This window comes from Marmota monax, unplaced genomic scaffold, assembly GCF_021218885.2.
Source record: "Marmota monax isolate L192 unplaced genomic scaffold, Marmota_monax_Labrador192_F-V1.1 WCK01_AAM20220418_F8-fsc00001, whole genome shotgun sequence".
Taxonomy (NCBI): Eukaryota; Metazoa; Chordata; class Mammalia; order Rodentia; family Sciuridae; genus Marmota; species Marmota monax.
This window is the reverse complement of record NW_026693777.1, coordinates 48,538,802-48,556,106: the sequence shown is the minus strand read 5'-3', so window position 1 is coordinate 48,556,106 and position 17,305 is coordinate 48,538,802. Positions and strand designations below refer to the sequence as shown.

Sequence of the window (17,305 nt, the reverse complement as noted above, 5' to 3'; positions counted from 1 at the left end):
ACAGGAAGAGGAAACGGAAAATAACAATGAAAACCAACAGTGGGAGGTAGGACAGTAAAGGGGGGGAAAATAATCAAAGAGGAAAACAAACCATGTTTAGTAACAGAAATAAACAAATATGGCTGGAAGAACAACCCATATCTCAATAATAACCCTAAATGTTAATGGCTTAAACTCACCAATTAAGAGACACAGGCTAGTAGAATGGATCACAAAACAAGACCCAACAATATGCTGCCTACAGGAGACGCATTTGATAGGAAAAGACATACATAGGCTGAAGGTGAAAGGTTGGGAAAAATCATATCACTCATATGGACTTCGGAAACAAGCAGGAGTGTCCATACTCATATCAAATAAAATAGATTTCAAGCCAAAGTTAATCAAAAGGGATAAAGAGGGACACTACATACTGCTTAAGGGAACCATACACCAACAAGACATAACAATCATAAATATTTATGCCCCAAACAATGGTGCAGCTATGTTCGTCAAACAAACTCTTTTCAAGTTCAAGAGTCTAATAGACCACCATACCATAATCATGGGAGACTTCAACACACCTCTCTCGCCACTGGACAGATCTTCCAAACAAAAGTTGAATAAGGAAACTATAGAACTGAATAACACTATTAATAACCTAGACCTAATTGACATATAGAGTATACCACCCAACATCAAGCAGTTACACTTTTTTCTCAGCAGCACATGGATCCTTCTCAAAAATAGATCATATATTATGTCACAGGGCAACTCTTAGACAATATAAAGGAGTAGAGATAATACCATGCATCTTATCTGATCATAATGGAATGAAACTGAAAATCAACGATAAAAGAAGGAAGGAAAAAGCATACATCACTTGGAGAATGAACAATAGGTTACTGAATGATCAATGGGTTATAGAAGACATCAAGGAGGAAATTAAAAAATTCTTAGAGATAAATGAAAACACGGACACAACATATTGGAATCTATGGGACACATTGAAAGCAGTTCTAAGAGGAAAATTCATTGCTTGGAGTTCATTCCTTAAAAAAAGAAAAAACCAACAAATAAATGATCTCATACTTCATCTCAAAATCCTTGAAAAAGAAGAGCAAATCAACAGCAAAAGAAGTAGAAGGCAAGAAATAATTAAAATCAGAGCTGAAATTAATGAAATTGAAACAAAAGAAACAATTGAAAAAATTGACAAAACTAAAAGTTGGTTCTTTGAAAAAATAAACAAAATCGACAGACCCTTAGCGATGCTAGCGAAGAGAAGAAGAGAGAAAACTCAAATTACTAGCATACGGGATGAAAAAGGCAATATCACAACAGACACTTCAGAAATACAGAAGATAATCAAAAACTATTTTGAATCCTTATACTCCAATAAATTAGAAGATAGTGAAGGCATAGATAAATTTCTTAAGTCATATGATCTGCCCAGATTGAGTCAGGAGGATATAGAAAACCTAAACAGACCAATATCAATTGAGGAAATAGAAGAAACCATAAAAAGACTACCAACTAAGAAAAGCCCAGGACCAGATGGGTATACAGCAGAATTTTACAAAACCTTTAAAGAAGAACTAATACCAATACTTTTCAAGCTACTTCAGGAAATAGAAAAGGAGGGAGAACTTCCAAATTCATTCTATGAGGCCAACATCACCCTGATACCTAAACCAGACAAAGACACTTCAAAGAAAGAAAACTACAGACCAATATCTCTAATGAACCTAGATGCAAAAATCCTCAATAAAATTCTGGCCACTCGGATACAAAAACTTATCAAAAAAATTGTGCACCATGATCAAGTAGGATTCATCCCTGGGATGCAAGGCTGGTTCAATATACGGAAATCAATAAATGTTATTCACCACATCAATAGACTTAAAAATAAGAACCATATGATCATCTCGATAGATGCGGAAAAAGCATTCGACAAAGTACAGCATCCCTTTATGTTCAAAACTCTAGAAAAACTAGGGATAACAGGAACATACCTCAATATTGTAAAAGCAATCTATGCTAAGCCTCAGGCTAGCATCATTCTGAATGGAGAAAAACTGAAGGCATTCCCTCTAAAATCTGGAACAAGACAGGGATGCCCTCTCTCTCCACTTCTGTTCAACATAGTTCTCGAAACACTGGACAGAGCAATTAGACAGACGAAAGAAATTAAAGGCATAAAAATAGGAAAAGAAGAACTTAAATTATCACTATTTGCAGATGATATGATTCTATACCTAGCAGACCCAAAAGGCTCTACAAAGAAACTATTAGAGCTAATAAATGAATTCAGCAAAGTGGCAGGATATAAAATCAACACGCATAAATCAAAGGCATTCCTGTATATCAGCGACAAATCCTCTGAAATGGAAATGAGGACAACCACTCCATTCAAAATATCTTCAAAAAAAATAAAATACTTGGGAATCAACCTAACAAAAGAGGTGAAAGACTTATACAATGAAAACTACAGAACCCTAAAGAGAGAAATAGAAGAAGATCTTAGAAGATGGAAAAATATACCCTGTTCATGGATAGGCAGAACTAACATCATCAAAATGGCGATATTACCAAAAGTTCTCTATAGGTTTAATGCAATGCCAATCAAAATCCCAACAGCATTTCTTGTAGAAATAGAGAAAGCAATCATGAAATTCATATGGAAAAATAAAAGACCCAGAATAGCAAAAACAATGCTAAGCAGGAAGTGTGAATCAGGCGGTATAGCGATACCAGACTTCAAACTATACTACAGAGCAATAGTAACAAAAACAGCATGGTACTGGTACCAAAACAGGCAGGTGGACCAATGGTACAGAATAGAGGACACAGAAACCAATCCACAAAACTACAACTATCTTATATTTGATAAAGGGGCTAAAAGCATGCAATGGAGGAAGGATAGCATCTTCAACAAACGGTGCTGGGAAAACTGGAAATCCATATGCAACAAAATGAAACTGAATCCCTTTCTCTCGCCATGCACAAAAGTGAATTCAAAATGGATCAAGGAGCTTGATATCAAATCAGAGACGCGCCATCTGATAGAAGAAAAAGTTGGCTACGATCTACAGTCGGTGGGGTCGGGCTCCAAATTCCTCAATAGGACACCCATAGCACAAAAGTTAATAACAAGAATCAACAAATGGGACTTACTCAAACTAAAAAGTTTTTTCTCAGCAAAAGAAACAATAAGAGAGGTAAATAGGGAGCCTACACCCTGGGAACAAATCTTTACTCCTCACACTTCAGATAGAGCCCTAATATCCAGAGTATACAAAGAACTCAAAAAATTAGACAATAAGAGAACAAACAACCCAATCAACAAATGGGCCAAGGACCTGAACAGACACTTCTCAGAGGAGGACATACAGTCAATCAACAAGTACATGAAAAAATGCTCACCATCTCTAGCTGTCAGAGAAATGCAAATCAAAACCACCCTAAGATACCATCTCACTCCAGTAAGATTGGCAGCCATTATGAAGTCAAACAACAACAAGTGCTGGCGAGGATGTGGGGAAAAGGGTACACTTGTTCATTGCTGGTGGGACTGCAAATTGGTGCAGCCAATTTGGAAAGCAGTATGGAGATTTCTTGGAAAGCTGGGAATGGAGTCACCATTTGACCCAGCTATTCCCCTTCTTGGTCTATTCCCTAAAGACCTAAAAAGAGCATGCTACAGGGACACTGCTACATCGATGTTCATAGCAGCACAGTTCACAATAGCAAGACTGTGGAACCAACCTAGATGCCCTTCAATAGACGAATGGATAAAAAAAATGTGGCATTTATACACAATGGAGTATTACTCTGCATTAAAAAATGACAAAATCATAGAATTTACAGGGAAATGGATGGCATTAGAGCAGATTATGCTAAGTGAAACTAGCCAATCCCTAAAAAACAAATGCCAAATGTCTTCTTTGATATAAGGAGAGTAACTAAGATCAGAGTAGGGACAAAGAGCAGGAGAAGAAGATTAACATTTAACAGGGATGAGAGGTGGGAGGGAAAGGGAGAGAGAAGGGAAATTGCATGGTAATGGAAGGAGACCCTCAGGGTTATATAGTGGAGGGGGTAGAGAGAGAGGAGGGGAGGGGAGGGGAGAGATGGGGAGGGGGGAGGGTGGAGGATGGGAAAGGCAGCGCAGCACAACAGACACTAGTATGGCAATATGTAAATCAATGGATGTGTAACTGATGTGATTCTGCAATCTGTGTATGGGGTGAAGGTGGGAGTTCATAACCTACTTGAATCAAAGTGTGGAATATGATATGTCAAGAAATTTGTAATGTTTTGAACAACCCACAATAAAAAATTAAAAATATATAAAAAAAAAAGACTGGTCCTCTAAATATCTGGAAGGTAACCTCCTGGACAGAGCATGACTTCTGATCATCACAGGCGACCATAGGAGTAAACTCTCACAGAGTCAGGGAAGAACAATTGCTCTTGAGACTACTGAAGAAATAAAAATTAAAAAGAAATAAAAATAAAAAAAATATCCACTGAAGAAGTTCTAAACCACTGTCTAAAACCCGCCTCCCAAGATATGTAAACTGAAACTTCAGGAATGCCAAGGTTCAGATTGCCCACTTCGCCACATCCACCAACAAGTGTTTTCTGAATTTATAAGTAATTTCTTTTTTCAACAGTGCTAAGATCTACTAGTCTATCCTATTCAAGACACCGTTTTCCAGTGTTTAGAATCTGGCATTTTTCCCAGTTACTAAATTTCTAATGAAAAGAAGCAGTCACACAAACCCAACCCGACAAGCTTAAGATCTTTTGTTGGTTGTCGTCTATAATTGATATTACGTGTGTATTTAGAATAAACGGACACTGCAGCCTTGTGCCAGTCCCTCATTCTAACATATCTCACATTCTCCTGAATTGTGTGCAACTCCAGAAATTTCCAATCATCTTACTTTTAAATACCTCAGCTTACAATATGAAAGGGCTTAGAGCTGATTTAAATTAAGACATTTTACATTGCTCTGCCTGCACTCTTTCAAAATACTCAGTCAATTAACATAAGCTACCTTCCAGAGGATTTACTGCTTTAAGTCAGGTGGAAAGGAATATTATTTCAGAACCAAAGAAGAAGGAAAAGAAAGAAAGAAAGAATATGGGATACATAATAAATCAAATAGCTAAAAAATAAATAAATAAATAAACTTTCCTGTATTTTAGGACAGTGTATCTTTCCCCCACCCTTTAAAGCATTGTGCCAAACACTGGTTTCTGAACACAAGAAGCCCTCCAAGATGTCTCAAAAGGAATATAATGTTCAAAATGTGGCAGCCCCCTTCTATCAGGCGGCAGCTCAGAAAATCTCTCTGCAGCCTCCAAAATATTGCAGGCTCAATTACCCTCAGGGTGCAGTGAGCGGGCAGTACCATTAATCATTCCCAGGGCACTAAATGCCCTGAGAACAGTTTTGAGTTTGGCAGCATTAGGAATGTCTAAGAACAGCTCATTTCTGACAGCTGGGCCATGCTGCCACCTGGAGGCCAGCAGGAAACAGTTCCTTAGATACCAGTCCATTTCCTCCAGTCCACAGGCACTGCAACGTGTGGACCAAGCTGGATGAACATCCCTTGGAAAGTAGTTATTGCTCTTCCACCTCCCTGATACCCTGCTGGGATTTTGCTTTCCATTGCTAAGTAGCTGTGGAGCAAGTGGGATTAATGGCAGTAGGTGAAGGCAGGTGGCCAGGGGACCTGGCTTTCCCTGCTTTCCTACATCATACCCTCACCACCTTGGAGTCCCATCTTTGAGTGCACCTTTTCTCTTATTCACCTATTCAGTGATCACAATTAGGGAATCTCACGCTGTTCTGTGAAGATACTGTATTCATGCCTAAAGTACCTGGACTCTGAATGAAGAAGTAGACAAGAAAACAGAAGGTCATGCCCAGTCTTGATGAAGGGTGAGCATGAGGTGCTATGTGTGGCCCAAGGGAGGGATACCTGAGTCAGTCAGGGTCCCAGAGGTGAAAGGATGTTAAGGAAGTCTCCCATGGGCAGAATTCTTTAGGGGTGTCATGGAAAGAAAAAGGGAGTTCTTTTGAAATCTGATGGATCAATAGTCAAATCTACAATCCTAACCAAAAACATACCACACATCCAATTTTCATTTATCTCACCTGGAAAATTTTAATATTGATACCCACTTTATAATATTATCCCGGGGGAACAGAAATTGTACTGGTCAAAGAGCAGGAATAGTGTACTAGCTCGACACCAGATAATAACACTTTGTAAAAGCTGGGCTCATCTGAGCAGAGAAAAGAGGCAGGGAAGAGACCCTGCATGCCAAGCAGAGTAAGAAAGCAATGTGTCCAGAGGTCTTCAAGAGCATATTGTCACCAGATACATTCTGATTCAATTTTCTTTTCATATTTCTCTACATCCCTTTCCAGAAAATGAAACACATCTTTTAAGTTTAACTCATTCATGATAAAAACATTTGTTTGGAGGAAAAATAGGCACCTGGGAATAATTCTTCTTTTCATCAGATTTCTTTTAGGTAATTTTGTGGAAACTTGGTGGTGCTGATCTGATAAAATGCTGGCACCAGTTGGTCTTTATAGAATGTACCAGTAAGTTTGAGTGAGCTGTAGTGACACCTACTGGTAAAATGAAGGGAACTTCACTTGACACAGAATTTTCCATGCTGCTATTTTATGATCAGAAACAATGCAAGAAAATATTGTTTTCCACATGAAGTATTTTTCTATACGAAACAAAAAGTTTATCTGCAAAGACAGGCACATTCACATATAACATACTCAGGTTTGACTGACTTCCATTTTAAAAACGAGCTGAGTCAGAGGGAAAAAAAAAGATTTTATTTCAAGGCATCAAATAACTAACTGGATTTTTTGAAATCTTTTATCCACTTCTGGCATTATATATACAAGTCCCTATGCAACATTCTCTAAAACTAAGAAGTAAAATATTATGGAAGTTGTTTCTGACCTGGTTCTTTGCAAAATGCTGATCTGACAATTCCTATTGAATGCCTGCAGGATCAACCCCAAAACTTCCACCTTGACCTTATGTGAATAAGGGGACCCCCTTATTCACATAGTGCAGCTTATCCATCTAGGCCTTCCCTGGCCAAAGCATCTTCAAGGAGAGTCCATCAATACAACCACAAGTCTAGTCTGCCTCTCAAAACTCTACCTCTTTCAAAATGCACCTGTGTTTTGACAAGCATTTTTAAAGGTCCTGTGTGCTAGAGTTAAAATGATAAGGATTATTAATAACTTTTACATCTCCTTAGTGACACACCTTGAAAACACAAAGTTAGTCCTTCTAGAAATTCAATTTCATTATTATAATAGGTTCAATCTCAGTCATCCCTCCACCCTCCATCCAGAATTTATTTAGTTGGCTACTACACACTGAGCTCTCTGTTAGGCATGAGGGGGAACAAATGCAATGGCATGACAGACATCTTTGTTTAGTAGAATTTAAATTCCAATCATCAAATTGAGGGGAAAAGAGTTAACCAAACAAACAAAAGAACTTCAAATTGTAATATGATCTATTGAGGAAACAATAAGAAGTGCAGAATGAAAAAAGAATAGCAGGAGGTATCATGTGGATAAACAGAAATCAGGAAAGGACAATAAGAAGAAGAGTCAAGAAGACTAAAGGACAAGAAGCAGCTGTGGAGACAGAGAAGAGTGTTCCAGGCAAATGGAACAACATGTGCAAAGGCCCTGTGACAGAACAGGATTTGCTTATTTCGTGGAAGTAGGGAGGGAGCAGGGAGAGACAATTTTTGAATTTGGTGAATGTGGTCTTAAAGATTCCCTCCAAAGTGCAATGGGAAGCTTGTGAATGATTTTAAACAAAGAAGGATATAATCTAATTTACGTATCAATATAGCAAATACATAATTGTACTTTATTTCACACACTGAACTGATCCTTACAACAGTTTTATAAGATAGGTATTAATATCCTCAATTCTATTGATGGGAACAGAAAAGTAAAGAGAAACAACCTGCCCCCAGTCTCACAGCTCCTAAGGGGCAGTGCTGGGACTCATACTCAGGACAGCCCATTCATGGGGTCCATGCTTCAATTACTATGCAGTTACAACCTCTCTGATCACTATTACACCAAAAGCAAGAAAAGAAAATGCTGGAGCACAAGGCAATGATCCAGGCCAGAAATGATGGTGCCATAGGCCAGAAGGATATCTGTGGAGATTGCGAGAATTAAATGTAGTTGTGATGCATTTCACAGTGAATCCTATGGGACGTGTTGGTAGACTGAATATTTGTAGGCCTACTGGGAATGGATCCATCAGTGACAGTTGATTCACACTATAAATATGGCTTTCTCTATTGTGATTATTCAATGAACATTTTATATGTCACCAGAATATCTCTATTTTCTCTTTCAAGGAGAGCATATTTTCAAAGAATCTGCTATACAGAATAATTTTCTTCTCTATGGCCACTGAGACAATCCTTTAACATGGTTCATGTTTCTGGTCACGTTTATGCACATTACATACATACACTTGTATATATATAGTATCCTATAGTATGCATAATTTTGCTGTATTTTTCTTTGTATATAATCTATTTTACCTTGTTAATAATTATTCTTTGAAAAATTGCCTTTATGTGATGCTTAACATTCTAGTAAAGGCTGGGAGTATAACTCAGAAGTACATAGCTTACATAACATGGGGTAGGCCCCAGGTTTAACTAGCACCACCAAAAAAAATCTATTATAAGGAAATGCTATATTTTATTGCTTTTGTCCTTATCTTTGGGTAGCTGTATCGTTTCTATTCTTGGTCCTAAGTAACTTCCTTTATATAAATCTTTGTCTGAAACCCTGAATATTTCCCAAGGCAAAACAACTAAAATTGGAAGTTCTAGGTGCAATGGAATAGATTCAATCATTGATAAATACAATTACACATTTCATTCTACTAAGATGTTGCAACCATTGAAACTTCACAAGAGCTTTGTGAGAGAACTTGCAAGAATGCAGATTACATGGGAGCAGATATTGTTGGTACATAGATGCAGCAATGGTGTCTGTCTATGGAAGTTCTTTCATAAAGTTTCAATTTAACCAATGAATAGGAAGCAGTGCTTTCTCTGTGAGAGGTACTGAGCACAGTATTAAGTATTGTATAGTCTTTCAGGAGACTAAATGAAGTCAGGCAGCAGAGGAAAATTATATGATAACTGCAGGAACCTCTTTAAGATTAGTGAATATAAAGGATATCATAGTTCTGTATTTTTTCTTAGATGTATTCAACAGGTTAGCAAAAAATAAGAGAGTGAGATTTAATGAGGACTAAACTTCCAATTCTTTTATCTCTGGTCTAGACTGCTGTGCAGATTTCAGTCTAATGTGTGACAGTTCCTGCTGGACTTTGTGCATTCTCCACTTGTGCTTAGTTTCCAACTTTCTCTTGAACAGCTGTCCCCAAATCTAAGGCTCATTGCTTCCACCTTGTAAAGATATACTTGCCCTTTGAGCTTCAATTCTCCCATCTTTCTGTCCCATCTCTCAACCAAATTGAGATATGCATCCTTTCTCATAGACCACTCAAATACTGTGTTGTTCTATATATTTCATTTGCCACATTTATTCAGTATCTTTATTCTTGATTCCTTCAGGGCAAGAACCTCTTACTTTCTTTGTTTTGCACATTTCTTTTATCAATATCTGGCACATAGTCCTCTTTCAGTATTTATCCATGTAAGTAAGTGGGCTTTTCCTAATTAAGGAAGAAACTTCCTTACAGGGTTCCATCAGCAAGAAATCAAATTGCCTTGACCATGCCCATACCATAGCCTCATTACTAGTGAACACACTTGACAATACAAAAATAACAGGCTTAGGAAACAAATTATTTAACTGCTAGACAAAAGTGCTAAAAACAAGACAAGCATTTGCTCCCACATGTTGCCTGTATTCAACTTTTAGTCTATCTTCTCAGCTTGAGAATGATAACAATAATTATAATAGATACTGTATTTATATGGAACTTTTTGTAATTATAAACATTTACATATTTTTACATGACTAGAACTTACAAACATGCACGCAGGCACACACACACATTCACACTCTTTTCAAAAAGAATGTCAAGTTGAACTATAGAGATTTCTTCAAAGAAAAAGTGTCTTTGAGAAATCTTTAAATATTTAATTGGCATTTGACCAATCTGATAGGGAAAGGTGGATATCTTAGATTAGGTATAGTTTCAGGAAAACATCTAAAGGTTAATAATCTATAAAGTTCTCTAATAAGTTGGATCTTTGTGGGTAGGAAATTATAGCTCCCAAGTCTGACAATTTCATGAGGTCATATACAAAATGCATATTAAAAGAATGTGCAGAATAAATGAAGTACTTACTTTCACTTTTAGTTGTTTGTTCTACCTTTAGGCAGACACAGACATGGAATAAAGACAGGAATGTCCAAATTTGGACCTAATAACATATTACAAGAATTGCAGACATACCATAAATATTTCATTTCACTATTTATACAAATCATACTAGAATGTGGGAATAAAAGAAAGCTAAATGCTATTAAACAATAAAATATCCACAAGAATCCACTTGGATCTTTAGAGGCAGCTGTTCTTAAAAATTAATTCACTTGAAAAATGATCAAGTTGCTTTCTCACTTTTTCTGTATGAAGGTATCTTCTTATGTACTCTGTACGGAAGCAGATGCTACCAAGCCTTTGGGTTTAAATTCATAGCCCCCAAAGTATTTGTACCTCAACAAGCTCATGAAGGACATTTCACTGGATACTAAATCTCTTAGGAATAATTTCAAGACAAATTATCTACCCACATGTTATTAGTTTTATATCTAGCACCTTAGCTAGCTTATTTCTGAGGGGCTTTAGAGATCAAAAGGAATGTGAAAAAAGTGAAGAGAATCAAAGCTTAAACATCAATTTGAATTGAGCTGCACAATGAGAATTTACTCCTGCACTTTGTTGCAATGTAATCTATAAATAATCCTCTGAGGTTCACTTGCCAATTAGGAATCATCACATGGCATGCACCTTAGATGTCAGCAGTTAATTTGCATGTCAATGAAACATTAATTTGATGAAAATTTTAAAGCTTTATGCACTATTTATATCATAATTGAAAGCTCAGTAAGTGTACTAATACACTGATCTTTATTGTATCCAATGTGCTTTTTAAAAGGCCAAATTTAAATGATCAGTGTTTATCATTGTCTGATAGTTCATTTCAGCTCAAGACAACAGATCTACATTTTAGGCTTTAAATTATTTTAACACAAACTGTAAACAAGGTGTCGTAAAAAAGTCATGTCTATATTGGGGTGAGAGAAGATGAGTATCAGATTTATATCCAGAGGTAGCTGGTTAGATTTGGAAGTTTAATTCAGAGTTTGTGGACTTATCCATAAACATGTCATTCTTAGTCAATAATTTAGTTTTTAAGTTTTTGCCTCTTTTTTTCTTTCCCCCCTCTCTTTCTGAGATTCCTCTCTACATACAGTTAAAAGGAACAGTTTTGTGGGTGGTCCCTTCTGAAGGCTGAAAATGGTTGTTGATTCAAGCACAAAGGGAAACAACCAGTGGGCACTTAGGCTTAACTACAGTATTTAAGGGCAGTACTTAGAACAAATACTGTATTTACATGGACAGAAATTTCAAAAGCTGCCAGCCTAGTGGGGTTAGCTTGCCTTTGGAATTGCCACACCTGTCAATCATGCCCAGCTAAGGTGGCAAGTAGAAAAGCCAATGGAGTGGGGTCGGGTGTGGAGGAAGAGAAGAGAAGGAAAGTGAAGTGTCTGGGAGTTTCCAGTACCATAGACTCACAATATTTTTCCAACATTTATTTTCATCCTCACGTACTCAGACTACTTGAATTTTAGTGTGCCCAGAGGGGAATCCTTTCTAATGAAAAAATATGGTTACTTTGGTTTACTGGTTAGTGCCATAATAGTGTTTTTCTAGAAAGTGAAAGCTAAATTTCATTAAAGATAGGATTTGGGCTTTCATTTTAATGCAACAGATGTGTATAGATATTGACTTATTATTAATTTTTTATGTATTTATAGCTTTTGAAAAATCCAGTCAGGATGTCTTTAGATGAGAAATCATGCCTTAATTTGTTTAATATCCCCTCTGCTTTTGCAATATTAGGCCTTAAAAACTACTTATAGACTTGATTCTATTTCTAAACACTTATTTGCATCTACTTTGATGGCCTGTCTCCTTACAAATTAACAAAAACCAAAACAAAATTAGACATCCAGGTAGACAGACGTCATAAGTAGAATAAGACAAGATCATTGAGAAAGATAACACATATGTGTATCCTATGGAGCCTTATATGATTAATAAATTAGATCTCAGTTTGGCTCTGAGTCTTCCAGTTCTCAAAGCAAGAGAGAAAATGAGATCAGGGAAGAAATTCACATTACCCCTGAAAATTTTTAAAAAAATTAATTCATCAAAACAGAGCTAAAGACAAAAAATACGCATAATTTGCATTACATCTTCATTTCATATGTTTATACCTTTATTAATTAAGTTGATTTTCATTTAAAAGAAATATGATTATTGATTTTTAGCCTGAAAAGGTAATTCAATACTTTTTCTTCAAATTAGTTTATTTGAGAAAAAAGACTATAAAATTTAAATGAACTTAATCCATGTAAATTGAGTGTCCAAGATCTTCCTTAGTAAACACTTAATAAACTTTCGTAGAAGAAACATTTAGTAACTACTCACGGGATAAACTGAGCTATTTAACTAAAATTTCCCCCAAATAAACATTTACCTTTTTCATTTGTACAAACACAGACAAGCATGTCTCCAAAAAACAAAAGTATAAAAAAACAAACAGTAGGTGGTTTTCAACACTTAAGGAGAAAAGTGAATGGCACTAAAGTCACCATTCAAATGTAATAAAGAAAAGCTACCATGATACTCGATAACTTTGCCTTATGATATATGAAGTTAGTGTCTGAATTACTCAAATGTATATTATGTGTTACATAGCTTGGACTTTGAAAGAGTAAAGAATTGTTCAATGAATTACCCTTCTTTTCCTGTAAAGTCCTGATTCTTTCCAGTTTAAGGAAAGTTATTTTCTTTCTTTCTTCACCCTGTCCCCCCCAACTAATTCCCACAAGTTTTCAACAGGAACTTCCTTTCCAGATTATGTTGAAGATATTTATACATAAATCTATGACATAGGAGAAAAATAACAAATGATTGAGGACCAACAGGTATTAAATTAAAAGGTGGTTAATTTTGAAGAAGGAAAAGAGACCAACATACATTCAGCAAGGGCATGAATGACAGTATATAGTACAAATAATTCTCTATTTGGGGGTCCTGAGAAATTTCAGCAAGTGGTTGTAGAGTAATGAATGTTTGTAATTCATTAGCTACTATTTTAAAATGCGAAGCACACCATGACATCAATGATGTTCTTTTTAATCTCAACAAACAGGCTATTACAATTAAAACACTTGCAAAAAGACAGTACATTTAAATTTAAATTTGATGAAATTTCAGTGTTTTATTAATACTTTAATAATTCATAATTCTATAGAATGGTAAGAACATTCTGAGATTGGTTTTAAGATACATGTGCATATATATGTATATATACCTACTTTTAATGAATACTTAGTAATAGCATTTCTATCCTGAAAATTTCTTTTTTCAATATTTCTTAATAAGATTTTATTGCAACCTTAGGAAAATATTCAGATTACTTAATATATTTCTCCAAATAGAAAAAATAATAACAGTTAGTGCTTGGTTTTCTTCTCTCACTTTCATCTTCCTTCAGCTCCTAGACAACAAAACAATGGTTCTTTCTTCATGTGGAAGAGTAAACTCAATAAACACAAATGGTTAGAGGGCCTCACAACAGTTAAATTATGGCTTTACAAGGAAGTTTTCTTCCCTCTATGAGGAAACAAGTTTAGAAAGACTTTTTCTAGCATTCTTTAAAGTCATGCATATTTCAATGATATAATTATCTTGGCAACACTAAACATGGCTGACTGATAAATGAGACCAAAATAATTAAGTTCTGTTCTTTGTACAATCAAGATTTAGTGCAGTAATCAATCTGCATAAGAATTTGGAGTCTGGAGATTTCAGAAGATGAACAAGCTACTAACTAAAATTGGTCATGTGGGAAGGTAGTTAAATGAGTGTACAGTTTAAACATAGCGGTGGATAACTCTCATGTCTTAATCTTCATTAGAACTTGGTTGACTCATTGCTTATTTGGTTCTGTACAAAGTTGGACATGGTAGGCAAGTAGACAAAAGAACAATTGAAAAGATAATTGAATACATTCAATAAGCACTATTGGTATGAGAAATGTAATAGAAAAATAGGCTAAAACATAAAAGTTCTTTCTGAAGCCAAAAAATAAAAAAAAGTACAAATGTTGCTATGAAAAGTGGTAAAGATAAAAACATTAAAAGTGATAAAGAAGAGAGAAAGAGAACACAATATATTTTTCTACATGTATATTTGTACAACTGTGAATATGGATTGGATGCCTATTTAGGTTTCTACTTATATTTTTCATATATAATTCAACTCCTCCCTTTTTAGAATAAATCATAACAGCTTTCCACACCCTAAACAACACTATCACTGCATGTTTCCCCTCCCCCCCTCTGGAACTGGATTGTAGTCAGGGAGGTGTTCATGTTAAGTATTTCTCCCTTGAGGCTGGAACTCCAGGCTTCAGCAGCCTGATGTACTTAGCAGGTCCCTCAGATATGTCAAAGTTAAACAAGACCAGGGTAGTTGGATGTGTTAGTATCTACTGGGATTTATAATCAGCTACAAATATATACATGTACATATATATGTACACATCATATATATATGTGTGTGTATATATATATTATATATATATACATGCTATATACATGAGGTAATTAAAAAATCTCTCTTCTCAAGAGCATACTTTGATTACTACTCATGGACATTAGAAAAAGAAGGAACACCTTTCTTAGCAAATGCATCCTTTATAATGGGCTAAATACTAGGTACCAAGAGCAGGTGATATCATTGTAATTTAAAGAGTAGATAAAGTAAAATAAGAATATCTACCATCCAACAAAAAGACTATACACAAGATGTCTCTTGGCTTCTTCAAGGAGGGATAACAGGCTCCCTCTGACTCCTGGTGCACATCTCTGCCTCCATGAATGTTAGTATGTGCTTAGGGTGGGGGAGCAATGGACGTCTGTACCAGTGCTTGGCTATTTGTAGACTGGAAATTGGACTTTGTTTTTTTAAAAAACGGATTTATCTTCCAGAACCATGCAAATTGAATAGCTGAAGGCACAAACAGAATAAATGCACATTATTTGCAAAGAAGGGAGAAAAATAAACCCCACCTAAGGACCTTTAAGGGAAACAGGTGCTAGCAAGAGAAGGCGGTCAGTTGCCAATAACACTTAAAACTCCATCTTCGTTACTCTGAAAACAATTTCAGCGAGGAAAATATTGTGCCCTGGTTCTGAGGGTTTAATTCACTAGGCTGTCTCTCTGAATTAGAGTCAGATCTAAGTTTCGCACTCACGAGCGGTTCTTGCTATGGACTACTCTTGCCCTCCAAGCTGAGAGAAGTCCGTTTCCAAAATAGGTAAGCCGTTTTCCTACTGGCAACTGTGACCCTTACACCCTCAAGTCGTCACTTTTATTTACAGCCCGGTGAGAGACGTCTGTGTCGCTCAGCCGGGCCCCAGGAACAGTCACCGCGAACAATGAGCCAGACAAGGGACCCACCCAGGGACGCCAGCTCGCCGGCCGCGCGCAAGCCCGCTAGCACGGGACGCTCAGGGCTTCGGGGTTCTCGGTTTTCCCTCCCTTCCCCCTTGCCACCCCAAGAAAATCCAGAAGGTAGGTCGTTCCGTACACTCACACACCTGTGCTCACCCAGTCAGCCCTTCCTCCCACCACCCACCAGTTAAAGATGCTGTACCTAAAAAGAAAATTAGAAGAGGGGGTCGGCATAGAGGTCCCTCGGGCCGCCCAGCTGGATCCAACTAGCCCAGCTGGGGGCTTGGCAAGCACTTGCGCCCTTGTCCGCGGCATTTTGAAATCCCAAAAGATTTGGGGTGGGGGCAAGAGGTGAGGCCAGGAGCCATAAAGTGGCTTCCGCTCCCTCTCCCCCGGCCTGGCAGGGCTCTGGGATCGGGCAAGACACAAAAGATGGGCAGATCAGTGCCAACAACTCTGCCGCCGCCTCCGTCCACGTTGGGCATATGAACCCAACAGCGGGGCCTCGGGGCCGAGTCCCCGCGCCGGCCGGGGCGCGCCCGGCGGCTGGAGCATCCTTGACGCGGCCGAAGCTCCCTGTGCGCTTTTCCTGAAGCTCCTTTCAGAAGCTCTTCGTTCCTCAGATAAAGGTGCAGAGACGGCGGAGGAGAAATAGGAAAAGCAAGACTTACTTGGGGCCCGGAGGCTGAGCCGGACTCGCGCTTCGGACTCGGCAGGTGTCTGGTACCGGGGCCCAGGCGGAAGGCGCTGGCGCAGCTCGGAGCAGTGCCTCCACTTAGGAGAGGACGGGAAACTCCCCTTGCCACACGGCCCGGCGCCGCGCTCCTGGCTGTCACCGCACCGAGCGACGCAGGCTCGGCCCCACTGCCCCCTCAATCCTGACGGGTCTCTGCCTTCTTCTCCCGCTTTGCCCGCTCGCCAGAGACCACACCCTGTCACCCCGGCAGCCCTCCACTCCTTCCTCTTTGACACTTCCACCGGTTACTCCTCCGTCTGCGTCCTCCCACCCCCCTCAGCCCACGTGCTTCTGCCGCTCCCTCGGCTCTGAACTTCCCCTACAGGGAGCCCCCACCCACGCTCTGTAAACCTCTGGGTCTGGGAGGAGGGGTAAGGTCTCGGGGTCCTCACCCACATTCCCCCTGCACCTTTGCACCTTGGGTGCACAGGACCTCGCTTTGATAGGTATATTAGATGCTGTAGCTATATTGTGTACTATATATAAAGATGTATATTTTAATGAGTCATATGTCACTTTTAACATTATAGAAACGTATTCCCGGGAGTCAGAGTAATCATCGAGCAGTTATTCATTGGCCTTTGGGGTTACATGTCAGCTCACCTTTCACCACATGCAACAAGCCCAGCAAAGTTCCCGAACAACCTCCTTTAGTCAAATCCAAATCAAACATGCCATCTTCTACTGATTTCTCCCATTTTTTTTGTTATTGTTATTACAAAAATATTTAATATTTACTTTTTCCTGTTCC

At 38.0% G+C, this 17,305-nt stretch overlaps 1 protein-coding gene across 4 annotated transcripts in view; it reads right to left on the bottom strand.

Moving 5' to 3' along the window:
- Window positions 1-16,739, bottom strand: part of Sema6d (semaphorin 6D) — a 595,175-nt gene extending 578,436 nt beyond the window's left edge. For all 4 annotated transcript variants that reach the window (XM_058584774.1, XM_058584776.1, XM_058584775.1 and 1 more), the window contains exon 1: window positions 16,490-16,739. The gene's annotated coding sequence lies outside the window, so the exon portion shown is untranslated. The remainder of the gene's footprint in view (window positions 1-16,489) is intronic.
- Window positions 16,740-17,305: the final 566 nt, after the last annotated feature.